Genomic DNA, 27,220 nt, shown 5'->3' with positions numbered 1-27,220 from the left:
ATAAAGGCAGACAAAAGGGGAAAATCAACAAGAATAGTGAACATTTATCCAGGCTTTATATTATGTGCCAGGCAGTCTCCTAAACCTTATTATCTAAACATTACCTTATTTAAATCACACACAGCAACGCTGTGAGGTTGGCACAGTCGCCATCGTTTTACAGATGAGGGAAGGAACGCAGGCACAGAGAGGTTAAGTCATCCTTTCAAGGCCACACAGCTAGCAACAGGTAAGACCGAAGTTCTGTAAACAAGTATCAGTGCATCCATACATGTAATTAATACCAAACCTTGAGGGTCCACAGGTGAACCTGACACATCTGCCTTTGGCAGGAGACGAGTGTTGAGAAATGACTTCACCGCAGGGTGCAGTGGCTCACACCTGTAATCCTAGCACTCTGGGAGGCCGAGGCGGGCGGATTGCTCGGGGTCAGGAGTTCAAAACCAGCCTGAGCAAGAGAGAGACCCTGTCTCTACTAAAAATATAAAGAAATTAATTGGTCAACTGAAAATACATAGAAAAAATTAGCCGGGCATGGTGGCGCATGCCTGTAGTCCCAGCTACTCGGGAGGCTGAGGCAGGAGGATCGCTTGAGCCCAGGAGTTTGAGGTTGCTGTGAGCTAGGCTGATGCCTCTGCACTCACTCTAGCCTGAGCAACAGAGACTCTGTCTCAAAAAAAAAAAAAATAAAAGAAAGAAATGACTTCACATACCTTTGACTCTCACTGTAGGCACCTTTGCCACGGAGCCGGTGACTTTAAACATGTAGCTATCACCAAGGCTATTCCTCGTTGCCTCTTTCTGCACTTTTACTTTCTCTAGGCGAAGGTCACTCGCACATTAACGGAGGTGATGGGGTAATTAATGATGCCTGAAGAACAGTGAGCTGCCCTCTCTTTTGACATATTTTGCCCCAAAGCGTCTGTGCGAAACTAGAATGTTGACTTAAAACAATGATTGTTTGATATTATTTTACAGAGCCTATGAAGGAAATTATCACGTTCGGGGAAAGCTAAACCTGAAGAGCCCGGAAAATGAAAAGTGATGTGTCTGCGAAAACGGTAGCAGGATTTTTTTTTTTTTAACTTTTTTTTCTCCCAGAGGCTGTAATTTGACTGCTCTCTTTGGCAAAGCTCCAGAGACAAGGCCAAGTGCTTAATCTCTCTTTCTCTTTCTCTTCCCCCTCCTCCCCCTCCTCCCCTCCACCTTTCTCGCCCCGGGGCGGCGGGGAGGCGGGACGCGCGATCCGCTGCTCGCCGAGGAGCGGCACGGGGCGCGGGCGGGGCGGCGGCGAGGAAGAGGAAGTCGGAGCGGGAGCCCGAGCCGGAGCCGACGGCGCTGCAGGGCGCTCCGGCCGCCGAGCCGGCGCAGCGCACCGCACCTTCCCGGCCGCCCTGCGAGCGCCGCCCGGCGCGGGAGCCGCCCCTCTCCGGTAAGCGCCGGCGGGGCCTGGGCACCCTGGGGACTTTTCCAAGGAGGGGACAGGGGACCAGGGACCTCGACCTGGAGCCCCGCAGCCGCAGGTGGGGGTGGGCGCAGCGTGCTGCCGGGCCCCGCGGTCCCCCCGCGCGCCCCCTCCCGGGGTGGGGGCAGAGGGTGCTGGGGGACACTGTGCCGCCGGGGGTCGGGGTCCCTTCGGCCGGGGGTGCTGCCCTCCGCCGCCGCCCGGCTCCGGGTCTCCAAGTCCCCGGCCCGCGGCCACAGCGTCTTCAACGTTTGCCGCTCCGAGAGGGAGTTTGTGCGCGCACCCCGGAGTGTTACAGCCGCACCCCACCCCGACTCAAACTGAAGAGTCCGAAGAGAGGACCCCACGACCAGCCGCCGTGGCCCGCTCCCCACCAGCGGGCGGGCGCCGCGGCCCCCGGGACCCGCACCGCGGTGGGAGGCGGCTGCGCGCAGCTGCGGCGCGGGAGGCTTGGGGGCGCCCTGCCTTCGCGGGAGGCGGCGTCGGTGCCCCAGCTCTGCGGAGACGCGTTTGGGGGTGTGGGGGCGTCGAGAGCCTGTGGCTCGTCTGTCACAGGGGTGGATGGCAACTAGCACCTTGTCGTCTGCGACTTTGCCGGCCGTCCTGGCCTCTGAGGACAGCGGGGACCTGCGGGTGATGCCCGAGCCCGCCCCCGCTTTGTGCCCGGCGTGGTTAGTCTCGTTCTTAAACCAGAAGTTTGAGGACGCAGGGATTAGGACAAGGCTGTTAAAGCTGTTCGATTCATTCCGTCCCTTGGAAACAATGAGGCGGATCGTTTGTTTTAACGTGCTGGGGGAGTCTTGTTTGTAAAGCCGGTGTTTCGTGGAGTTCTGGTCCTTAAGGCTCCCTTTGTACCACCCTCAGGTGGCCGAGGCTACTGCACGTATTTTTGAAGTCATTGAGTGTGGTGTCTGGGGCAGGCATCGCCCTGAGAAGGCAGGGTCGATCTCAGAGTGAGAGGTTGGGGTTTCGAACACGCTGGGCACAGAACTAGCGTGTGTTTCGGATTTAAACCGTGAAAAGACCAGAATGTTAACTCCAGGTCAAGTTTGTCATCTAACAGAATTCCAGGCCTAGATAGGTCGTGTAATGCTGTAAAATAGTGTTAAAACCAGTACCTTCTGGCTTCTCAGAGTGCGTAGTTGGCATACTTTTAAAGAATTTATTTCTAAACTTCATACTCACTCCTCACCTCCCCCCCCACCCCCGTATGTATTTGGTCCACAATATTTAAGACAGAATTAAAAGTGATGCCCTGATGTTTGACTCTTTAACATCTTTCCGTCTGGCTTCCCAGTTTCTGACTTGATTTTTTTGTGCTATTGGAGGCCCGTTATCTAAGCCACCAAACCATCTGGCTGAAGATACCTTTTCCTCCAGAATTATCCCACCATCCTCAAATAAGTCACCGGCAGCATTTTCCTACTCATCTCCTTCTTCCCCATGGGCACCAGCTTCCTTTATTGCTTTTAATATGGCCGATTGTCACCAAATACAGGCTTAAATGTCTCAGTGGGGGATTCAAGCTGTAGTTCAAAGAGGTTAAATGATCACTTTTTAAACAAATCAATAGGAAGTGCCAACATAATTTTTCAAAACCAAGAATAACCAGTACTATTTTGTTCTCTCACTTTGCAGATTTTTTTTTTAGTGATTTAATTAAGATTTAATGGTTCAAGGTCTGTCACATAAATATGGGAAATGCTGGAATAGCACTAAATCTTTTGAGCCTTTAGTAAACTAAAAGCAATTCCTGGATCTATAGTCTGATTCTTAATGGCTGCAATCCACTTTTTGCAGGTTTCTTTTTCTCTCTGCTCTTTTCATTGCTAGTAGTCGGTCTTTCAAGCAATTGTCATCTTTTAATCCTCCTGCAGGGATGATTAGATCCCTGGAATTTTTTTCTTTATTCAGGTCTTGCTTTGTTGCCCAGGCTGGAATATGGTGGCCCGATCATAGCTCACTGCAACCTCAGACTCCTGGGCTCAAGTGATCCTCTCTCCTCAGCCTCCCCAGTAGGTAGGAGTATAGGCATACACCACACCACCTGCTCATTTTGTTGTTGGTGAGATGAGGTCTCACTATGTTGCCCAGGCTGATCTTGAACTCCTGGCTCCAAGCAGTCCTCCTGTTTCAGCTTCTGGAAGTGCTGGGTTTACAGGCATGAAGACATGAGCCACTGTGCCTAGCCAATCCCTGGAATTATAAAGCTAGGATGGCTCTTGGATGATCTAGTCCAGCCCCTATATCTTAAAGATTTAGAAAGGAGGAGTGGTTAAGAACAGTGCTCTGGAATTAGCATACCTGTATATGACGGTTGCCTCTATATCTCATTAGCTCTGAGACCTTCACTTCTTTAAGGAAATTGTTAAGACATAGATTATTTTACAGTTAGGAAAAGTAGTAATCATAGTTGATTTGTGTGCTTGTGCACTCTCTCTCTTTCTCTTTGGATTTTCTCACCTTTCCTCATTTCTTCTCCTGTAAAAATTTAAGAAAAATGGCTTTTACCTGCAGAGTTGTCTGAGCATTAAATGAAATAATTTGTATTAGTGTTTGGCACATATGGCTGCTTTGAAGGTGGCTATTGTTGATAAACAAAGTTCCAGGAATGAGTGATTCTGCAGAAAGTTATACATAGCTCTTGATTGGCAGAGCAATAGTTTAACTCAGGTTCACTTCTTTCTCCCTCAACTGCACTGCCTAGAAATGATAGTTGCATGTAGACATATTTTTTAATTAAATGTAATGGTTCACTTTTTAAGGAAAAAAATTGCTCTCTTTTGACCAGGCGCAGTAGCTCATGCCTATAATCCTAGCTCTTTGGGAGGTCGAGGCGGGAGGATTGCACAAGGTCAGGAGTTCAAAACCAGCCTGAGCAAGAGCGAGACCCTATCTCTACTATAAATAGAAAGAAATTAATTGGCCAACTAAGATATATAGAAAAAACGAGCTGGGCATGGTGGCACATGCCTGTAGTGCCAGCTACTTGGGAGGCTGGGGCAGTAGGATTGCTTGAGCCCAGGAGTTTGAGGTTGCTGTGAGCTAGGCTGACGCCACGGCACTCACTCTAGCCTGGGCAACAAAGTGAGACTCTATCTCAAAAAAAAAAAAAAATTGCTCTTTTTTGACTTAAGAAAAATATGGTTTCCAATGCAAAATGTTCATGTATTCAGGCAGGGATGGGAATGGAACATTTTCTAGACAAAGACTTTCTAAGCAACCTCATACTTGTGTGTGGCAGGCATCTCAGATATTAATGTCTCATCACAGGCCTGCATCAGTCTTGCCTGATAAAGTGAAAAGCTGACCCCAATCCATTTGGCTATTTAGAGCCATGCGTGTCTGGGCCAAGTAGAACTTACTGATGGAAGAGCCAGCTTTCAAGTGATTAAGAAATGCAGACATGGTTAGCTTTTTATTGCCCATACTAATGAAAAACAACAGATGCTTTAGCAAAGAAGATAAAAATATATGGCTAATCATCCTAGCCATGGGGCCCAGGGTTGTTGCAGAATAACAGGGCTGTGGGGTATCTAGATGCTGCAAAACAGTTTCAGGTATGCCTGGGTGATTCTCATTCCAGTGATTAGCAGTTGACTGTACATCTAGAACAGTTCTCATGTTTGAGTCTGAGTATCTCCTCAATCTGTAAACATAAGGTTACCAAAAACATTTTTCCCCATGAGATACAAGCCAAGTAAAAATTTCCAAACCTAAACATCTTTCTTTGGTAAATATTGAATTACCATTTGATGAAAGCTAAGTCCTGCTGGATTCATGGATCCACAAATCTCTAACTCTCCTCTCCTTTCTCCTCCCCATATAGTCCTAGAGGAAAGGCAACTTGAAAAGTGTTAATGCTAGGCTAAGTTTTTTTTAAAAATTCCAGCTACGCCCACTAGTAATAACCTGATGGGAGGAGAGTCAGGGTTTTCACCGGGTCTTTAATTAAGAAAGTTGTTTTAGTAAGCTTAATAACCAGGGTGCTGTGGCGTCTGCAGAAGCCTCTGAGCACCAGCATGAGGAAGGTCAAACCGTTACAGAATTTGCTTAGGAGCTTGCAAGCCCTTCTATGTGTAAGAAGGACATCTTTTTAAAACATCAAAGAAAAAGTTAAGATGAGTGTGAATCTAATAATAGCTAAAACTTTAGAATCCTCATGAGAGGAATTATTAAATCCATAAATCATCATACTATTACATTAACTCTAACATTTGAAGTGGTAAATAGATCTAGTGTCTGGTCTCTCTGTGTCTGGTCACATTGAGCACCAACTTAAATGGCCTGTGACTGAGAGACGGGGAAGAGGACCATGGAAAGCCCTAGATCAGGGTAGCAGACCTTTCCTCATAAAAAGCCAGGTGGTAGGTACTTTAGGGTTTGTGGGTCCATGTGTGTCTCTATCATATACTCTTTGATTTTGGGGGGGGGGGTTTGCTTATTTGTTTACAACCCTTTAAGAATGTAAGAACCAATCTTTGCTCACAAGCCATACAAAAACAGGAAGCACACTGGATCTGGCCTGCAGTCCTATTCTGTTTGTGATATTCTCCAGTATTTTTGTGGACACCCAAAGTGACAAAGTTCATAGGCTCTATCTAAGTGGACTCAATATAGACTGACTTAAAAATCAAGATCTCTTTGTCACTCTGTTTTCTGGTCACCCTTCTGTATTTTTCTCTTTACGCTGCGGTTAGAAGTCTCCATTAGACATAGCAATCAGTTAACCTAGGAATGATGGGGCCAAATTTCAACATTCTGCCTTGGGTTAGAAGCTGAATGGGGAGAAAAGCTCAGCTGGGTTGGAATAAAGCCCACATTGAAGCAGATCACTGATGATGCATATGAAGTGTGGTTCCAACCCCTGAGCATGGCCCCCAAAGCCCTGGTACCTACTCTTGTCCTAGCACCCCCATGTATACCCTGTGTCCCTGCTGTCCTGGATAACTTCAGAGCCTAGGTGGACTGTGCTCTCTCACCACACAAGTCCTTTGGTGGGATCCTTCCAGACAAAGTTTAAATATCTGTCTCTTCCTTGGACTTTTGCTCATCGTATTGGACAGAGATGTAAGCACCTCCATCTCCATGTTTGTACGAAAACTTATATGTGACACCCTTAGGGTTCAGAGGAATGTGGTGATTCCCCTCTTCCAAGAGAGGGGAAACAGTTTCATTCCTCTTTGTGGCTTCATCTCACCTTCCATGTCTGGGCCAGTGGCAGACTGAAGCACAGAACTATTCCAGAGCCTGGACTGTGACACATGGGCTAGCACGGTGCTCACATATATGGGCTTTGACGTCAGGTATGAGGTCTAGTTTCTTGCCTCTCCACTCACCTGCTGCAAGTTCCCCCATCTTTAAAGCAGATAATAAGAATCACCTGTTAATTCCTGGAAATAAATGATATTTTCCTCTGTAAAGCATTTAGGGACTGGTACATAGGAATTACTCAATAAGTGGTCACTTTTATTCATCCCAGAGACATTTATTGAGAATAATGCCTGACTAACGAGAGATTGTTGGTCTCCACAGAGACGTGATCAGTGAGAGGGGGGACTCACAGTCATAGATGGGCTCCCTTCGATTGGTGGTCCAGGAAGCCTCTGAAGGAGGCAACATTTGAACTAAGACTTAATGATATTGATGAGTTCCTGTTTCATCAGATCTAAGATACCTTTGAAATATACCATTTTTTAATGTACCACTAAGAAAGAAGAAATGCTGTCAATAAAATTGACACCACCTACTGTAAGATTCATCCATAAATTGTAAAAATAAAAAAATAAAATGTGTGTCTTAGCATCAGTGAAGTGTATTCGTATTTGTGCTCAATAAATATCCACGGAATAGATGAGTGTTACCCTATAGTTGCATACAAGATTCTGCTACAGTGGTTTATACTGAATTTCTTTCCTCTGTTTCCCAGCTCTGGGATGTTGACTTGGACCTGGCAAAGAGAAAATAACAGAGTAAATAAAAGTATTTATGATCCCATGTATTGTAAGAATAGTTTGAAACATTCACTTCAATGGCCAAAGTGTATCAGTGAATCCTGGTTAAGTGAAATTGACGAACACATAAGAGTGCAATTGAACAGCTCTGGCAACTGGATAATTCCTTTTGGCAGCTGTCCGCAGAGATGTGTGAAACCTTAATGAACATAAATGCCATCCTAAGGGCAGCGAAGGCATTAGCTCCAGGCTTACTTCCTTCTGTTTTCTAGATTTAATTTAACATAAATACTCCTCTCCTGTGACGGAGTAGGTCCTTTGTAACAATGGAATGAAGGAGGCTCCATTTATGTCCAGCCTTCTTCCCGGCTCTGGCAAGAGTCCGGCTTTTCACACTCCAAGCTGAGTTCTCTTCCAATATTTCCCCACCCTCCTCCCTGTTTAGAGAGTAAAATACTGCTGAAGTCTTCGCTTTTCTGACCACCCTTTAACTCTGAATTCTAGTCAAGACCTCTTTTCTGTGCCCAGTTGGGAGCTGGTGTCTCTCTCCAGCTCTTCCTCCTCCTATCCAAGTTTCTCTTAACCCCTCAGTTTCTGGATGACCCCACGGGAGTCTTGACAATACTTGGCTGTTTCTAGCTGTAAAAAAGTGTGCATTCATGCTGTTTTGACTTTCAGTTCAACATGTCACCCAAGTCCCTGGCACTGGGTGGCATGCTGGCTCACATGGTTACTGTGCCCTTCATTATACCCTCCTGGAATCTGTTCCTCTGGGGCCATTTTCAGCTCCTCCCTCCCTCAGCCAACTGTGCTGCTGGAGCCAGAGCAAAGTCCCCTTCCTGCACCCTGCCTGACAGGGAGGGTCAGTCAGTTCTTGGCCAAGGAGGAAGCAAAACGCAGACCTTTTTGCCTTCCTGAGCCACCTCTTTCCTCCCTCCACCTTCTCATGTGATTAAAGGCCCTCATGTTTTAGGAGTCTGCAGAATAGACACCAACTCTAGCTGAAGTTCAGGTCTCTGAAACGAGTAGATGCAAAGAAGTCATTTGTAGGCATTCCAGGGATGCATCTTAACCATAGTCCAGCCTGGGTCGGGATGGTCCGAGGCTGTTTCTGACCTGAGACTGGCAGGCTGGCTGCAGCGGAGGGAATGCAAAGAGGTGAGGCCACACGCAAAGGCTGCTAGTGCTGATTCCCGCCCCCCCCCCATGCCATCCTGGAGCTCAGCCTCCCGTGGCTGTGTGATTACAGAGAGTCCTCAAATACTGACATCCGCGCCTCTCTGATGTGCTGCAGAGAGAGGAAAAGCTGTAATCTGAGGCATAAATATATGATCCTGTGTTTGTTCCCTTTAACCATGTAACCTGTTATTAGTTTAAGCATCTATGTTGTGCTAAAATGTGATAGCTGCCTCAAAGGAGGATATGATCGCTGTTCTGAAACAGCTCTGCAGTTTAAATCCTCAGGTGTCTCACACTTTATAAAATGCGAAACAGCCAAATGCATGCATAGTGAAGCATGGGGGTCAGAATCAGGAATTTAGAATTACTGAGCAGGCAGTAGGGGAGGATGTTAGAGGAGACACAGGCTATAAAGGCTTATTTATTAAAAGAAAAGCCTTCCCATACATTATGCCTTTCCCATCATCTATGAGAGTCTTTAGGGAGTGACTTGATAAGAAATAACGAGGTGGGGCTAGAAGGGCAATGAGCCGGTCAGGGAACAGATGGGATGGGCGTGCGGATGGGCTGATTAGTATTAGCTCTATTGAGGAACATGTTTTGGGAGATACTTGGAAGCATTTGGAACAGTTATGGAGGAAGATCTTGGTGGTCTTGGCTTTTTTCCATTTTTCTTCACTGTCTCTATAAGATAAATGCAATTTCCCCCTTTGGCCATTAATTGTTTATATTCAACTCTAAGGAATGTCATTTAATCACAAAACTTAATGATATCTGACCTTGAAGCTAATACCGCAGAGAAAGTAATGTGGAATTAATAATTGTGCAGCACGTGGAACCCTTGTGGTCCCCAGGTGTGCCCCATCACATTGAAGCATTACCTTTAGCAACTTAGAATCCAGATGGCTTCTAAAAAGTGATATTACTGTGAAGCACTCTTAGTTTTTCTCTGTTTCTCTTTAGAACCCATCTGAAATGGAAGCAAATATTATGAAGTTCTAAGAATTGAGCTGTGATGAGTTTCATAATAGAAATGACTTTCAAAATCCAAAAGGCCCCTGAGGCTCAAAAGGAGTCTTGTATTGCTTTATGATGTATCATGTATCAAAATGTGATACTGTCTAATACTATAGTTTAAAATTTTTCCTAGAAAAGAAGTTAACAGGTATTTATCCTTAACTTCTTATAGAAATAAAGAAGAGAATATATTAGCTAAAGACCTAATAGCTAGCCATAATTATTCTAAAAACCTCCTTGGTTTTGGATTACTGATATATACAGAAAATATGCTTGGCAAATGTTCGGAAACTATATACCATACTCTTAAATGAGAAAATTCTTATTTGGTGTGTCAATATGCATAATATATATAGCACTTGAATAGAATATTTTCTTGCTTTATTTGCTTACCTAGTGTAGTACTAGTTCAAATGTAGTTTCTGGGACATTTATTATGAGAAATATGGTGTGCATGGAAAAAATAAGTTTGTTTTTCTACAGTCTGAATACTCAGAATTGAAATGTAGGAATAATGTAGAAATTAGGCAGTCTGTATATGTTATGTGAAAGTTGCTTAAAATGCCTTCTAACAACAAGTGAGATGTGCAGCATTTGGGGGATGGACATGTTTGAAGCTCTTACTCGAGGGGGGAGGGGGACATGGGCAATATAAGTAACCTTAACACTTGTACCCCCATAATACGCTAAAATAAAATTTTTTTAAAAAGTAAGTCAATTATAAACTCCAGGAAAAATAAAAAGTTGTACAGTAAAAGAAAATAATGCCTTTTAAAATAAGCATAAAATCATATAATACAGATGTTATAAGATTGAAATGCATAATGTATGGATAGCACCTCATACATAGTAAGCCCTTGATAAATAGTGCCTATATTATTATGTTTACTGACTGTCACACCTAAGTTTTATTCTCTGTTACTAGATGGCCGGAACAATAAACCAACATGAAAATAACTGGGAAAAACCATCTAGGTATTAGGAGAAGGGCCTCAAGTTTCCTGAGGCAAAAGTCAATGGCAAGGAGGGGGGAAGAGGAATACATTTTTTGTTAGTTTGTTTTATTGTGGTAGAGACCTGTTACTCATTGCACTTGGGAATTGAGATTACAATTCGTTTATTTAACAAATGGCCTTTTCTAAGTTCTGGAGCCATGTGGCAATGGACAAAACAGACCAAACCTGGAACGAAGGGGGAAACTCTATGTCACAAGGGGCTTTAAAGGAAAAAAAGAGAGCAACAGGTTGGGGGTGGGGAGCTCCGTATCTGCCTGGGTGATCAGAAAGGCCTCTCTGGGAAGGGGACGTCTGAGCCCAGGCTTGAATCCTAAGGAGTGCTCCCCAGAAGATCTGAGGGAAGGACATTCTGGACAGAGGAGAAGAATAAGGATGGAGGGCCTTGGAGAGGAATATGCTCCCCGAGTTCTAGGAAACAAAGGCAGCCAGTGTGTGCGAGCAGGGGAGGGGCAGAAGTGGGAGGAGAGCCATGCAGGGGCTGGGGCCTGTGGGTCTTTATAGTTCCAGAGACCTTTGCCAGGCTTGACAGTGTGATGCAAAGTGCTAGAGGGTTTGGAGCAGGGGAGTGACATAATCTGATGAATGCCCAGTTATCACTCTGCCTACTGTGCAGAGAAAGAGCTGTCATGGAAAGTTCTGGAAATAGGTAGAACTGTTGGGAAGCTATGCAGTGGTCCAGAGAGGCAGGATGGCATCAGAGGAGGTGGTGAGAAGTGACTCAGCAATGGCATGTCAGCCAAGACAGTGCAGCTCCAGGAGAGGGATTTATGGGGCCAGGGAGCAGAATGGCCACTGTTGTTTGCTTTCCCTACCTGCTGGCCTGCCTCCTTCCTCACTGCCACCGTCTTCTGTCCCATGGCTGTTCCCAAGCGAAGTATCCAAAGCAGCTCGTGCCTCCAAGTCATGCTGGATAAGTTCTCCTCCCCGCCACACCCGCAAAGCCAAGTGCCCTTCCTCTCAGCTCCTGAGCATCCCTGTTCCCTCTGTTCTAGCACTTTCAACGCAGTATTTTTTGGTAACCATTTAGTTGTCTGCCTTTCCTCACTGGACTCCTACAAGCTCCTTACGAGCAAGTGTTTGAACAATATAATGCTTCCTTCTAATGGTTGAAATTACTGTGAGAAATCTAAGTTAAAAAAAAATCACACATTTACTGAAGAATAGAAATTCAAAGTAGGTAGCTAAATATTTAAATGAGAAAGAGGTAGAGAGACAGAAGGAGGAAAAGGAAGAGAAAGAAAGAAAACCCACTGGAGAAATCCAGGGGCACTCTGAGTTAATGCTTCATAAAACTTTCTTTAGAAAAGTGTTTTTGTTCAGATGGTTTTCTGTCTTGGGAATCTAGTAGCTCTACTGGTTTAAAAGCTTTGTGGGTCTGTAGTAAATGTGGTGCTCTATAAATATGTAAGTTCCTTGCCTGCCTTTCACTGGTTTATCATAAACTTTCAAGCTCAGCAGGGATGGTGTTTATTCTGGAATAGAAACAACTGTCAGAAATTGTAGTGGTAAGAGGTATAATATTCCAAACCACTTGAGTGATGGACAGGCATTTCTAGACAAAGATATCGACCCTATTCCAAGCTATAAACATGTCTTTTTATGTATGGGAAGGGCATCTTAGACCTTTTGGTAAGTTGGGAATCTTCTGGGGCAGATAGATCATACCATACTCATCCTTGCACTCCCACTAGCAAGCACGGGGGTGGGCACACTGTCGACCATTCATCAATTGTTTGACTTGAATTTTGGTGCCCGTCTCTATTTCCCCTGTATAGTGAATTCACAGGTCAGATGTTCAATGCTAGTTGTATGGATTCTGAATGAAAACCTTCCTTCTAGTTTACCAGCTTAGAAATGTAAAAATCAGTTTGAAAAATCTGTATTTGTTATTCTCATATTCAGAATTTAGCACTGTTACTAAAAGAAAAGAAAGAACATAGCTAAACTACATTGTAGAGTATCATTTTTGGTGGTACAATAATTGCTCTGTAATTTGTAAATCTGGTTTAGTAAGACAGATCTATGAAGGACCCCTTCATATTAAAAGGGAATGGATTCGGGTAGCCTAGTTTCAGTTACTATGTCTACTAGAAAATAATCAAATCACATTTCTTTTAGGATATTCTGATTTAAAATTTCTGGCTCAAATAGTGTGGGCCTATTTTCAAAATAATTCAAAAGAAAAAACTGCAAAGTAGGGTTTTCTGAGCCTCCCACTCTTATTCAGAGATCTTCTGGGATTTGTCTACTTGGCTTTTGCACAGTTGACTCAAAGTCACCCTCCCAGAATTGGACTCGTAATCTCTATTTCCAGACCTACCTCTAACTTCCTGGGGTTGTTTCACCCCCCTCCTTTTCCAATTCTCAGTTAATAGCACCACAATTGAGTGGTCACAGCAAGCCATTTTCCTTCCCTTTCCTGCTTTGTCCAGTCAGTTAGCAGTAACTTCTCAAATAGTTCTCAGGCCATATTCATGTATTCATGTCCCCTTCCTACCCTTTCAGCCTCTGATCTCTTGCCTAGACTGTTAGGATAATTGCTGAGACAGCACTGACTGCTATGACTAGAACACGAATCTGATATCAGATGTATTTTAATAGTGACATGACCCCTTCTAATGGCTTAACCCAAAAGGAAGGTTGATAGTGGAATTTAAGTCAGAGATAAAAGTCCCTTTAGGGCTTCTCTGGTCATGTCCTGTTCTCATACCTCAGGTCCAATCCATGGACAACCCTGTAGGCTCCAGAAAATCCAGATTCCTACAATTGTCACAGTCTTCACTGTTTCCACTTGGTCCAATCCACTGTCATCTCTCCCGGGATCATTACAATAATTTCCTAATTGGTCTCCTTCCATAGACCGTGCCTCCCACCAGCCAGAGCAATCCTGTTCCTGTGTCCCTTCATGCTCCTCCACTGGTTTTCTGTCTTACTGGAGTCAGAAGCAAGTCCATGGAGCAGCCTAGGAGAGCCTCCCTGGTCTAGCCCCTGCTCTGCTGTTGCTCTGGTCTCATGCCCTGCTCCTGTCCCTGTGCTCTCTCTGCATCAGCTCAGCGGCTCCTGTGGTTCCCAAGTGCTCCCACAAGCCCCAGCTCAGAGTGTTTTCACTGCCTCCACCTGGAACATTCTTTCCAAGATCTCAAAGCCTATGGTCTCACTTCTTTTAGTGCCCTGTTCAAATGTCCGCTTGTCAAAGAAATCTTCCTGACCATGCTTTATAAAAAAGGAACCCCTGCAAGCCATACCCTTCTTGCCCTATCTCATTTTTATGCATAGCATTGATCAACGCCTAACACAGGAGGTGTTTTGTTTGTTCTCTGTCCTGCCGCTTCACGAGACCTGAGACCTTGTGCGGCTGACCATTGCATTTCCAGTACCCAGCACAGAGACACCGAAACGGTTGTTGACTAAATCAGTATCACTTCCGGTAATTGCCCTCTCACGCCTCTAAGAAGGGTGAGTTCTGGTTGTCTGATTCTGTTGGACCATGTTCCAGAACAGAGAGCAGCCTGAGGTGCTGCAGGAGTGATGGAGAACCGCCACCTTCCTGCGACCTTGCCCTCCCACACCTGGTTTCTGGGGAAGCTTCCATAGAGTCCACCTGGGCCTCTTGCCCGCGGGTCTGCTCTGCGGTCCCATCCCACCCAGAATCCTTCCTCGCCACTGCCCTCCCCTATCTCCCCCACTCCATGAGGCTACTCCTTCACACCCAGCCTCGTCCCTCCGCAGTCCCCCACCCCCACTGCACTGGACAGCAGATGCCGAAAATACCAAGTCACCGCTTTATTTGGGTCTAATCTTTCCCCTTTGTTTATCCATATGCTACTTAATTATCCAGCAAAATAGGCAGTGTGATAGTTAAGTGCTCAAAGTCTGGAGCCAGATTACACAGATTCCAGCCAGGTTCCACCACTTAGAGTTCGCGTGACCTTGGACAAATGATTTAGCTGCTGTGAGCCTCGAGCATCATCTTGCAGATGATGGAAACAATCCCAACTTTCTGGGGTTATCATGAGGATTAAATCCAATGATCCTTTAACATGCTTGTAGAACCTAGTCCTAGCTAACATAGTAAACAAGTTAGGTAGATGTTAACCCGTTATTTTCATTAAGGTTTCTTTAAAACTCACATCTTGCATAAAACTCAAATTGTTCTCTTCCTTCTCAGAAAACCAAGTATCTTTTAATAACCATTTTATTCAGTTACATGTGTATTAATTTCTTATCCTAATATAGGTTATCAACTCCTCCATGTCTTCTATTAATTTATATATAAAACAAATATTACATGCAGGTAGAAGGATTATATTTATCCACCCACCTCTTAGCCTTTCCCACCTCCCTTCTCTGGTCTGTTTTTCTGCATAGCACTTCTGTCCGTCTGAGTGACACACCACAAATTACTGTTTGTTCATTATCTTTCTAGGCTCCTTGGAGGGAGGAATTCATCTTCTAATGAAGGAAATTTCCAAATAAACATAAGTAGAGAAGATAGTACAGTGAACCCCACGTACCCATCTTCCAGACTCAGCGGTTCTAAGCATCATGCCAGCCTTGTTTCATCTCTTCCCCACTCTCCTCCTCCCCAGCTATGAAGTATTAAAAGCAAATCCCAGATATCATGTAATTTTGCCCACAAATACTTCAACATGTATTTCCAACTTTATCTTTTCTTTATAACCATCATACTATTAGCATACCTAATAAAAGCAGCAATTTATTATATAGGACAATAGCTTCTTAATATCCACTCTTACCCTGTCTGTAGTCAAATTTCCCTGCTAAAGTAGGGGGGTTTTGTCTATTTTATTCACTGCCATGTCGCAAGTACATAATAGGCACTGATATTTAAATGAATGAATGAATGGGTCGTAGTCTAAAAGTTTGTTTTCGGAAGATAGCTCCATAAAAAATATTATAAATGGTGGTTGTGATCTTAGGCTAATAAAAGAAAGGCCCACTTGACTTATAATGTAGCTGAGACATAGCTCTAATGACCACGAGTACCGTACAACTAACACCAGCATCTTCAACGAGCAAATACCTTCCGAATTCTAGCGTGGGATGGGCTGTCTTTGAACCTGACTCTCTTGCCTCAGAAGGGTCTGAAATCCCCCCTCTCCTCCCCTTCTTGAACAGGAAATGGAAGTCATGTGATTCATACTTACAGAGTTGGATGGACTGTCATTTGATGATGAGCTGTACTATTTATTAGCTAGTTCTTTCATAAGATGGGGACAATTATAACTACCCTATGGGATTGTTATGAACACGTAATAATAGCGAATAGAGTGTTACATGGTGCTTGGTCATTAGCAGCTGTTCCATGGACATTTGTGGCCTTTTCTTTGCTGCTGAGCCAGTGTTGTTGGCAACCTCTAAGGCAAGAGTTCCCAAGACAGAGGGGAAGGCCCCCAAGTGTTGGCTGGGGGCAGGGGGCCCTCTCAGTTTCCCTCTCCCTCTCCTTCCCCATTCGCTTTCTCCCTCTCTTCCTCTCTTCCTCTTTAGGTTGGCTCTTCAGGGTTTCCCACTTTTGTTGTGGTCTTCTGTGGAATGGAGAAGCAGTGTTGTAGTTTCACTCTGGTCGGTACATTGTCTTTCTGAGAGTTTGAAGCATTTTTACTGCTATTAAGGAAATTTAAAGAAATACTTACAGTTCTACCTTCTCTTTGGAACAAATGCTGTAGAAAATTACACGAAAGTCGATTTCACACTCCCTTCTAAGTTTGGAGGACTGTATCGCCTCTCCAAAATTGGAGCTCTGTTCCGAAAAACCCCTGAAGGAATGCCTGAATTACACTTCAGATTTGTACCTAAGTCAGACTGTTGTCAGGCACTTTGGGCTCCTTAATTAATTTTGACGTCACAGCTAGTCTTGTCAGTACCACATGGGCAAATCATTTCCCATGGTAAGTTTAGATCCAAGGTGTTTTTCCCTCTATCATTCATCTAATATGTGGAGATGCCTCTTCCACCTCATGGTTTGAAGTAGTTGCTCTGTATCTCCAAGACTGCACTCGGTCCGAGGCACGTGAACTGGCATTTGAGATGAATAAAGCTTTGGGTGACCTGTAACCTCAGCAAAGCCCAGTCTCCCTCCATAGTCTGACAGAGGGTGTCAGAGCTTTTTAGCCCAGCGCTGACAGCTTTGTCCTGGGACATGCTCCTTGAGCTTTTCTCTGTGTTGTGTGTCTGTGCCCGTCCCCTCAACAAGCCCCAAACCCAAGCTCTCTGTTCACTCTCCCTGGGCTCCCTTACCCTCCAAAAGCTGGCGTCTGCTCTGTTTCTTTTCTCTTCCATTGCAACCCCTTCATCTTTCTAAATCTCCCCAATAGACATCTCGTAATATGCATTGACTTAAAATTCTTGTAACAACAACAACAACAACAAAATACAGATGTAAACTTGTACAGGCTAGGACTTCTTGTGAGGAGAGTCAGACTGAGGAGGGATTACAGTGGTCATGTCCCTGAAGAAGGAGCAAGGCATGAGGAGAATGAGAGCAGTGGGGGTGCTTCCTATTGGCCTCCTGCCTATTCCCCCGTACCAGGGAGTCGCAGACGCCGGGCTGATTGGTATGGGGGTGGCGGCAGCCAGCATTGACTGTGCACTGACTGGTCCAAGTGAGAGGCTTTGCTCATTTCATGCTCACAAGCACTTTGAATACGTGGAGTTATTCCCATTTCACAGATGAGGAGACTGAGGTAACATAAAGGTTAGATAACTTGTCCAAAGATATCTAGGTAATCAATGGCATTGTTGGGATCAGTGACCAACAGACTGGCCCTAGATCTCATGCTCATAGTACATTTGGTGTTATGAATTAGCACTGCAAGTGAGGAAAAACAAAACAGTAGCTTAAAAGAGAGAGAAATTCACTTTTTTCTCACAGATCTTAGTAGCTCCAGGGCTAGTAGGTGGCTTTTTGCAACTAGAGACTAAGCTCCCATTATTTGGCCCTGAGAGATATCACATTAATTATGGACAGCCATATACCCAGTTAAAATTGAGGATTGTATTATTGTAGCAGGAAAGAGTAGCTAGTTTGGAGACAGCTCACTTGTAAGACAAAAGGAAGTACCATTACAAGATGAGGCAATCCAGAGGCAAGGGTGCCTATGGCTGGCATTGGTGAACTGTGCTGTGCATGCACCAGGAAAAGTTGGGGTACATGGTAGCTACTGAAGCACTTAACTATTGGGGTGTGTCCTCTGTAGAGGGGGAAGGTGTACCTAAAATATTTAACATCTGGTGGGATGCCCCACTTAAGTACAAATAAATATTAGGTGCTAGTGTTTAACAACTGGGACTTTCCAACAAACATTTCATTTTGGCAAAGGTTGTTTATTGACAAATTTAAAAGCATTCTCTTCTGGAGAGGAAACTCTTGAAGATGCTAGTCATCTTAGGATATCCATCATTCATGGCAACATCAGGAAACACCTGAACACTGATATGGACTACTACCTCCTCTCGTTCAGCTTAACAACTTGTAAGAACATGATCCTCTCACAAAGAAGTATACTAATCAGGCCCTTGTTTGAAGGATTCCACATTTAGACTGAATTGATTAATCACAGAAATGATTGAGGTTGCAATATCCTCAATCTACCATGATGAAAAAAAAAAAATTAGATAAATGCTGAAGTTCTAGAATTAAGACCTAAATTGAAGGAGGTATGATTTAAATATTATTGAGAAGATTAGAAAGAAAATAAAAAACTTGGGAAATAATGATTTTTGCCAACATTAAGAATTTCAAGTGTAATTGAATCAAACGGTATAGTTTCAGACATTTAAATTCTGTCTATTTTCTTCCAGTTGCATATTGCTAGAGAATTACAGGAAATCCTTTGTAACAGGGTATCCTGCGTTTGGAGAGTCTGTTAAGTTAAAAAAACACTCATTTGGTGGTTTGCTTCTGGTGAAGATTATAGAATCCATTATGCTTCACTGAGTTTGAAGAATAACAATCACTTTAATCACACTTCTTTTCATGGTGGCCCAGAGAAGAATTAAGAGACTTCCTTTTTAAAGAGTTTTTGCTAAGACAGCACTTTTATCCTCCAGTTGAGTCAATGGAATTGTTGTTTCTATTGGAATTTCAAAATCAAACTTGATGTCCTAGTGAAGTTTAAAAGTAAATTGATGAGAAGTAATTAACCACTTAATTACTAGGGTAGCAACATAAACTTGTACGTTTAAATGTTTTTAACTACTTCAAATGACTGGGGGCCTTTAGAAGAAGACCATATATGTTAATGTCATGAAACCCTTGAAAGTGCAGAACTCTAAATCTCTGCAGACCTCAGTAAGATTTCGGTCTAACTTAAATGTGTTTATCTCTTTCTGGGCTGCCCAAAAAAGTTCAGAACAGTGATGCTGATGGTGAGTGCTGAATACAGCTGCCAGAGGTCTAAGCCAGCTTATGGAGCGAGGCAAGAGAGCCTTCACCAAGGGCTTATTAATGCAAAGGATTTCCTTCCATTCTCTGAGGACTTTTGACAGACAAACCCACTGCAGCTTATTGATGGGCATATCAGCAAGCATTGTTTTGTGTAAGGCCTGGGTGTGGGAACAGGTCTCAAGGGGAAAGGGAATACATCCAACCACAGGGGCCTTAGGAAGCTTATATAGTGTGTTCTGGTTAATGTGTAACAACTTGTTGGACGGGAGTGGGGGGCTGTGTGTGTATGTGTATACACACATGAGACGTACATATGCACATATACATATAAGTTGATTATAAATTATACTGATATGGTAGAAGTGTGACACAATTTTCATGTAATAATAAAAATATAAATTGATTCTCACAGATGTTTTTGTCGATGTTTTCCAAACTTCTTATATTTGTAGCCAATTTATTAATAAGTGAATGTAGTTTTGACATGAATATTATTTGATATTTTCTTTTACCTTAATAAGACAAAAGTAGAACAATGGGGATGCATGTCAGGACTTCACTCATGCATCAATGACATGAGTGACTTCTCTGCTGAACTGGATCCTTGTTTTTGAATGCTGGATGAAGATTTTGTCATTTTGGGGGGTGCTATGTATACAATGTAATAGCCACAGACACAGCACATCTTTATGTTTAATCTGTATGCTTTACATCTTCTACATCACTTTCTTAGACAGGAATAAAACAATTCAAGCCCTGATTGATAGCGTTTGCCAATATCCACGGTGTAAATATTTCCACTGTGACTGTTACGAAGCTGCAAGTGTGACATTACTGAATGCTGAGTAGGGAAGGGATGTGCAACGTCCCACTATTAATAGATACCAATAACCTCTGGAGCCTCATTACCATAGATAATGGTAAAATACAGTAAAATGACTAAGAGCTGATGAGTTTTGAGCATTTATACCTTTCTTTTTAATATGATTTATTTAATCTTAGGTTTATATTACTTATTTTTAACGATGGCTTTGTTTCACAACTAACTCGCAAATCCTGAGCTTTAGCAGTTGGCTCCTGTGAGTTGGTAAGGAAAAGTGCCTTGTGTGTAAGAGCTGTTGTCTCTTGCACAGTAGAGAGACGCATGGCAGGAACGTCCCTGAGAGTGGCCACCAGGGGAGCTGACACCTAATGAAGCATATTTTGAAAAGCAGTGGCAGTTTTCCTCCACGTGTCGGGCAGGTGCATTTAGGTAACCAAAGAAACATGGTTGTCAAGTTACTAAGGATAATTAAAATCCAGAGGGCAGGCACAGCTCCTGCCTAGCCATTGCTGGGGACCTCCTGTCAGTTCCCCTGGATGCTTTTTACTTTCTTGGGGGGTGAGGGGAGCAGTGGTTAGCAGGAGGGTAGGCTTGTGAAAAATCTGAGCCTGCAGATATAAAAGGGAAGAAATTATGGAAAGGGAAGAACAGTTTGGACTTGCTGTGGAGACAGATCCTAGACATTTGACTCAAGTGGTACTCTTTCTCAAAACTCACCTGTTTGAGAGATCCATTTGGGTTAGAGACATGCAGGGTTGGGGAGGGAGTTTGAAGGTCATTTCAGTTCTGCATTCCAAGTTCCCCTTTCCAGCTGCCTCTGTGCATCTCTGTGGCTCCAGCACTCCTGCCTGCCTTTGCCTTCCCTGCTCCGCACCTGTCCGCACTCTTCTCCATAGATGACTTTGCATTCTTTCATTCTCCCTTCTGCCTTGATAGAGATTTTTTTTTTAGCTTTCTTCATCCTTGTGTCTTTCTCATTCAGTTCAGCAAAGCAATGGCTCTCAGAATTGAAACTCTCTTAGTGGGAAATAGAAACTTACAAAACTAGATATAGGTGTTTTCCAGACATAATTTCATTTGAATTAATTCAGGGTTAACTTCTTTATTCCCAGTGCCCACTGAGGTCCTCCATACTAAGGGAACAGGTGACGAAGGGGCAGGAAGGCAGTTTGGGAGCAGTGAGCCATTGCAGACCTAAGGGTGGCTTTTTTTTTTTTTTTTTTTTTTTTTGAGACAGAGTCTCGCTTTGTTGTCCAGGCTAGAGTGAGTGCCATGGCGTCAGCCTAGCTCACAGCAACCTCAAACTCCTGGGCTCGAGCAATCCTTCTGCCTCAGCCTCCCGAGTAGCTGGGACTACAGGCATGAGCCACCATGCCCGGCTAATTTTTTTTTTTATGTATATATCAGTTGGCCAATTAATTTCTTTCTATTTATAGTAGAGACGGGGTCTCGCTCTTGCTCAGGCTGGTTTTGAACTCCTGACCTTGAGCAATCCGCCCGCCTCGGCCTCCCAAGAGCTAGGATTACAGGCGTGAGCCACCGCGCCCGGCTAAGGCTGGCTTTTGTGGAGCAGGAGTGAGAGGAGGTAGAGGGGAAAATAAGATAAAATGCATGCTTCTGGATGCTTTCTTTAGTCATGAAAGAAGAAAAGCTCTTTTTCTTTTCCCTCCCACTTTCCATTGCTCCCAGAGCTCCAGTGACTGGGGCTCAGAACAGCTACCCTGCTTCTCATAGGAGCACATTGTCAAAACCAGCTCAGATTTCTAGCTGGGAGGCAGGACGTCTAGCACACAGCCCATGTGCTGCTTGGACTGCTTACAGTTTTGAGCATACATTGATTTCTTTTTCTCAAAAGATGTGTTTTGAGTTAAGCAGAGTGTTTTTGTAGGTGTTTGTTATCTCTCATTAATACCAGCATTTATGCTGCTGTATTTTCTATATACATGTTATGTTTTATTGGATCACAAGCAGACAGTCATCACACTTTTTATATTTTTATTGTATTTATTTTCCTCTTTGCATTTATTTTTATTGTGTTTGCATTATTGCATATGTTTTTATAACTTCTATTATGTTTTCAATCTGAAAGGGAGATTTTTGTGTGGGTGAAGGGAAAGGAAAATACTGATTCTGGTTTGGTTGTTAGAAATAATTCTTAAGCCTGTGTTTCCCAGAGCCCTTGACTTGGCCACAGGCAGGAAGCCCTAGGTGCTGGGCAGCCTGACAGTGTCCCTACCTTAGGAAGACACTGCCCCAGGAGCATGCCAGCTCTGCCAACTCCTAGCCACACCCAGGCCAGACCTGGAGGGTCCTGATCGGGCAGGAGACTGCTGCTGCAACCTGGCCTGTCCTTTGTCCCCCCAGACCCTGTCAGTATTTGTGCAAGAGGGGAAGGGCTCTATATAAACACTGTCACTCCCTCTGTGACCATCGAGCATTCCACACCCACTTAGTCCAAGTGAAGGGTGAATAGAGCCAATTGTGTGTGCTATTTTGCTTGTCTTTTAAATTGCTGAATCTTTTTTGACTCGAGTTACCTATTTTTTTTTAAGTTGTCTAGACTTCTGCTGCTATGAGGAGTATATGTATGTATGTATGTGTGTTTGTGTGTGTTCGTTCAGTAACTGTGTGCCTGTTTTGTGCCAGTTGTCATTCGTTAGTTGTACCATGCACTTGGACTGTAAACTGAGGCTCTGCCCTGGTAGCATTTGCATTCTCTGCAAAAGACAAGGAAACATCAGATGGTATCAGGAATGATCAGTGCAATGAATTGAGATTGGGGACAGAGGTCTCTTTTTCTTACTAATACCCAAATAAAACTCATTTGTTGATAATCAGAAGAAGGAAATTAAACTATGCAATTTATCCTGCCTCTGCAAAGAAGGGAAAACCTCTGGCCTCTCTTGGATTGACTCTCCAAGTTTCTTGACTTTAGTCTCTCTGTGCCTCAGTTTTCTAACTTTGAAATGAATTTATTAATAATAATGGCAACAAACTCCTGGAGTTGTTGCAAGGAGTAATTGAGTTAATACTGGCAAAGTGCTTAGAATAGTGCTGGCAAGTAGTAAGTCCTCAAATGTTAGCTGTAATCACGTATAATAATGATTGTTGGTGAGTGTCTAGCACTTGTGCAAGGCCTTAATCCCAAATATCAGAACACTAGAGTTGCTGTTCTGCTGAGAGATAATAAGAAAGTCACAGCTTCTCTGAACATCTGCTTCCTTCTTTGAAAAATGGGACCATATTAATCTACTTCTACTCAGAGGGTTTTGTTATGCAAATCAGTTTAAATGGCATGAGTGCACAGTTTGATAACTGGAAAATACTAAATCAGTGTAGACGATAGAGACCATAGACGATAGAGACTATTTAAAGTAGCTAATTATGAATGCTATCCCCATATACATTCGTAATTATTTATGCTACACAGCTTGTTCACTTTACTTTGATGCCTGTTTTCTGCTTAGGTAAGGTCACTTGAACATGTTGTGATTCACTAACTACCTGGTCTTACCACATTGTGACCAGTACTGTTGCCTTTGTGCAGTTGACCTTGAGCTGAAGGTGAGAGATGCACATTTAAATCCAATTCACATTTGAGCATCTGCTTTCCTCACTGATCTCTAACATGATCCCCTCCTCTGAGATTTCTGTCCCCATCTGGGGTCTTTTTGGTTCTGTTAGCCTTGATTCTGTTATCCGTCTATCTGTTGTATCAGATAGAAGGAAGCAAAGAGTTGAATAAGAATATCATATTGTGGGGTGTCAGAAGTTTTGTTAAATGAATGAATTTCAGTAAAAGCAAAAATGTTATATGAGCATTTATTGATACTATCTATGTACAAGGTACTATTCTAGATGCTGTGATGAGTGGTAATTTTGGCCCCAAAACAAAAGAATAATAAATTAGATGTAATAGTATCTACCCTAACAAAGAGGAAGCATTCCCAGCACCCATATATATATTTTGTTTGTTTGTTTGTTTTTTGAAATTTGCAAAAATTCAAAACTATTGGAGACACCAGGTTGTGTTCCAGTGTGTAGGCAGCTTGATGGGTCACCCATCCTGTGCCCTGTCCCCAACCTCACCCCACCCGCTGTGGGCAGCCTTTGGTGCCAGAGCTTCTCAGGCAGCATAGAGTCACCTCAAGAATCCTCCCCGCTGTACCACTGTTCTGGGACAGGAGACCGGGCTGGACGTGGGAGCCCACCCCCAGGCAGGCCAATGAGACCTTACTCAGAAGACATTTCTACCCCCATCCCAGCCCGCCCCCCAGTGTAGAGTCAGCAGGAGCCTCTCAGACTCATCCCCTAATCTCCTCTAACAGGGTTTGTTACAGGAAATTTTGTTCCTATAGGATATGTTAATTGAGGCATTCTCTGCCCTTGGTTCATTGTCAAATGTGTTGGTGGTATTTTGCCACTACGGGAAATTGGATAATTTTGCTTTAAATTGAAATAAGAAATCGGCAAGTTGTCTGTTTCTAGAACTCCTGAGTGTCTGGTACTGTGTAAGGCCTTCTTAGGGGCTAGAAAAACAAAGCGGGAGTTCACAGTAGCATCTCTCTGACTCCCCGCCCGCAGGGAGAAAGACTTGGTCTCCTGCATGGTTTGAGCCAGTCTGTTGGAGAGGAGGTGGTGCTTCCTTTTGTGTCTCATAGATACGGATTCTCAATTAGCATCTTTTTTTCCCCTGTAGGAAATGAGCACACTAGCTCACTGAGGCCACTTCTGTTGTTTGTGTTAAGTATCCTGTATATGTGGATGACACATTCTTGAAGTTTCACTTCTCTTTCCTCCAAACCTCACTTGAGTATAATTCATCAAATGACACTGAAATCACAACTGATGTTATCATGCCTTAAACCACACAGGTGCAGCCAGAAAGAGGAAAACAGATGGGAGATTTTTTGTTTGTTTGTTTGTTTTCACTTTGCAAGTTAAATAACCTTGGGGGGGAAAACTTGACCTTGTTTTGTGGGAGCCTGTGCTGCTGGGTCCTTCAGTGGTGCCGTACGATCCCTCCGTCAACGCCTGTCTGATGGAGCACGTGCACCCTGCGCTTAGCAAGTGTGGCGTGCCGGGCATGTCTGGCTCACGCAGCCTGAGATGACCTGTGATGAGGCAGGTGAACTGACCTCCTCTCTCGTTTTCCAGTGGGAAACTCAGAGTCTCACAGTCACGTGTTGAGTAAGGAGAACCAGAAGCTAGTCATCTTCCCTTCTGATCTAGTGTTCAGACCTTGCCCGTGCTGTGAATGGACAGGAAAGTCGCCCCAGGCCTTCCCTGTGTGCAAAGCACGGTGCGTGTTGTCAGCTTGTTCGCTGGGTGTGTGCTCTCTGATCCCACGGCCCTGACACCGCCTCTGTGCCCACCTGCACACCTGTCACCTGCCTCTCTGAGCATCTGAGGCCGCAGTGACTTGTTTACCATGCCGCCCCTGAGCTATGAGGTTTTATTGGTCACCGTGTATGGGTATGGATGACGAAGTTTCGCATCAACTTAAAAACATCTACTCAAGGAGAGGAAAAAAGAAATCCTCAACATGTATCTTAAATCTCTAATTAGGCTGAGAACAGTCATTACAAAATGTCACAGCGCTTGAGCTGGATGTAATAATGAACATCTTATCAGATTAATGTATTAGGTTGTAGGTTTCTTAAACTTCTGGAATCATAGCAATTGACAATTGAAAGAGATCATTTGTGCCTGGCCCAGTGTCCGTGTGAGATCCTGCAGTGACAACCTACTTCCTCTAGAAGTTATTGCAGATTTCTCACTCGGAGCCTCGTCCCTGTGTAGAGGCGCCAGCTCGTTGGTCTAGCTCTTTCCCCAGTACTGCCCTGCCCTGTGCCCGGCCCTGTGCCCCAGGCGGTCTGGAGGTGCTGGGCCGTGGGCACACTAGTACCTGCGCTCAGGGGCCCTCCCACCCCACCGTCCCTGCTCCTTGTCTGTAGAATCCTGTCCTACCCTACGCCCAGGGGACTTCCACTGCAGGAGAACCTTGCCTCCCTGCCCACACCCTCAACACTGAGCCTCAGTTTCCCTCTTCGCTAGGTTCTGTAAGGATAAAACAGTACCTGATAGGTTGTTGTGGAGAACAAATGAGTTAATTTCCAAGGTGCTTGGCCCGGGACCTGACACACAGTGAGTTGTCAAATGCTGCCTTCCAGTGTGAACAAAAATGATTCAGTCATGTGCACGTCACCCCCATTCCGACTCTGTAACTCCTCGTGGGGAAAGGGGTCTCCCACACTGTGGAGTATCCGGCAGTGTGACTGCTGCAGGGCGGTCCCTTTTAAGAAATTCAACCAGGACAATGTTAGTTTGCAAAGGAGAGTAGGAGACTGTTATTAACATCGTGGTTACTATTACAGCATAGTGATCAGTTCTTCGTCCTTACTTCAAACAGAAATTTTTGGATTTCTGTTTCGCTTAAGGAGTGAGAGGGACATTCACTTCTGTGCACCCACACTTTCATATGATTTTGGGTTTTTTTTTTCTCAGTTGTCACCACAGTCGGCTTCACTTCAGCAAGGCTGTGGTAGCTACGGTCTCTGATGAGGAAATGAACCCAGAAGTAGGGAACTCGCTTCAAAGCCAGCCTGTACCAAGGGAGAACTCCATATGTGAAATCCAGTTTGTCTGAAATAAAAGCCTGTGGTTTTCCCCATAACAACTAAATGTAATGGATGAACTTTGATTGAATCACAGATGTAAAAAAAACCAAAACTATAAAATGATGGTAGAACAGTGTATTAGTTCACTGGGGCCTCCATAACAAAGTACCACAGACTAGGTGGCCTGAACAACAGAAATTCATTTTCTCACAGTCCTGGAGGCTGGAAGTCTAAGGGTCCAGGTGTTGGCAGGGCTGGTTTCTTCTGAGGCCTCTGTCCTTGGCTTGCAGATGGCCGTCGTCTCCCTGTGTCTTCACAGGGTGGTCCCTCTGCGTGTGTCTGTGTCCTAATCTCCTCTCCTTATAAGGCTACCCGACATATTGGATTAGGACCCACCCTAATGACCTCATTTTAACTTAATTACCTTTTTACTTAACCACCTATCTCTAAATACAGTCACATTCTGAGGTACTAGGGGTTTGGACTTCAACATATGAATTTGGGGGGGGACATAAATCAGCCTTAGACAGGCAACTGGTGAACTTTGAACACGGCCTGGATATTAGATGACCTTATGGCATTCTGGTTAATTTTCCTAGTTGTATGAATGGTTTGTGGTTCTATAGGAAGCCTTCGTTTGGCGGGGTGCATGATGAAATATTTTGGGGTGCTGAGTGATAGAGAACCGCACATTGCTTTCAGGAGTTTCCACGGCAGCAGAAATGTTTGTGAGGGCGAT

The 27,220-nt window shown here is 44.1% G+C and overlaps 1 protein-coding gene across 1 annotated transcript in view; it reads left to right on the top strand.

Annotated features, from left to right (window-relative positions):
- The first annotated feature begins 1,284 nt into the window (after window positions 1–1,284).
- The window catches only part of PLEKHG1 (pleckstrin homology and RhoGEF domain containing G1), a 212,322-nt gene continuing 186,386 nt past the window's right edge, over window positions 1,285–27,220 (top strand). The window contains exon 1 of the mRNA XM_012740928.3: window positions 1,285–1,432. The gene's annotated coding sequence lies outside the window, so the exon portion shown is untranslated. The remainder of the gene's footprint in view (window positions 1,433–27,220) is intronic.

The sequence above is a fragment of the Microcebus murinus genome, chromosome 5 (assembly GCF_040939455.1).
Source record: "Microcebus murinus isolate Inina chromosome 5, M.murinus_Inina_mat1.0, whole genome shotgun sequence".
In the NCBI taxonomy this organism is placed as follows: Eukaryota; Metazoa; Chordata; class Mammalia; order Primates; family Cheirogaleidae; genus Microcebus; species Microcebus murinus.
Note: the sequence above shows the minus strand (reverse complement) of the source record. Positions and strands in the feature narration are given on the sequence as shown.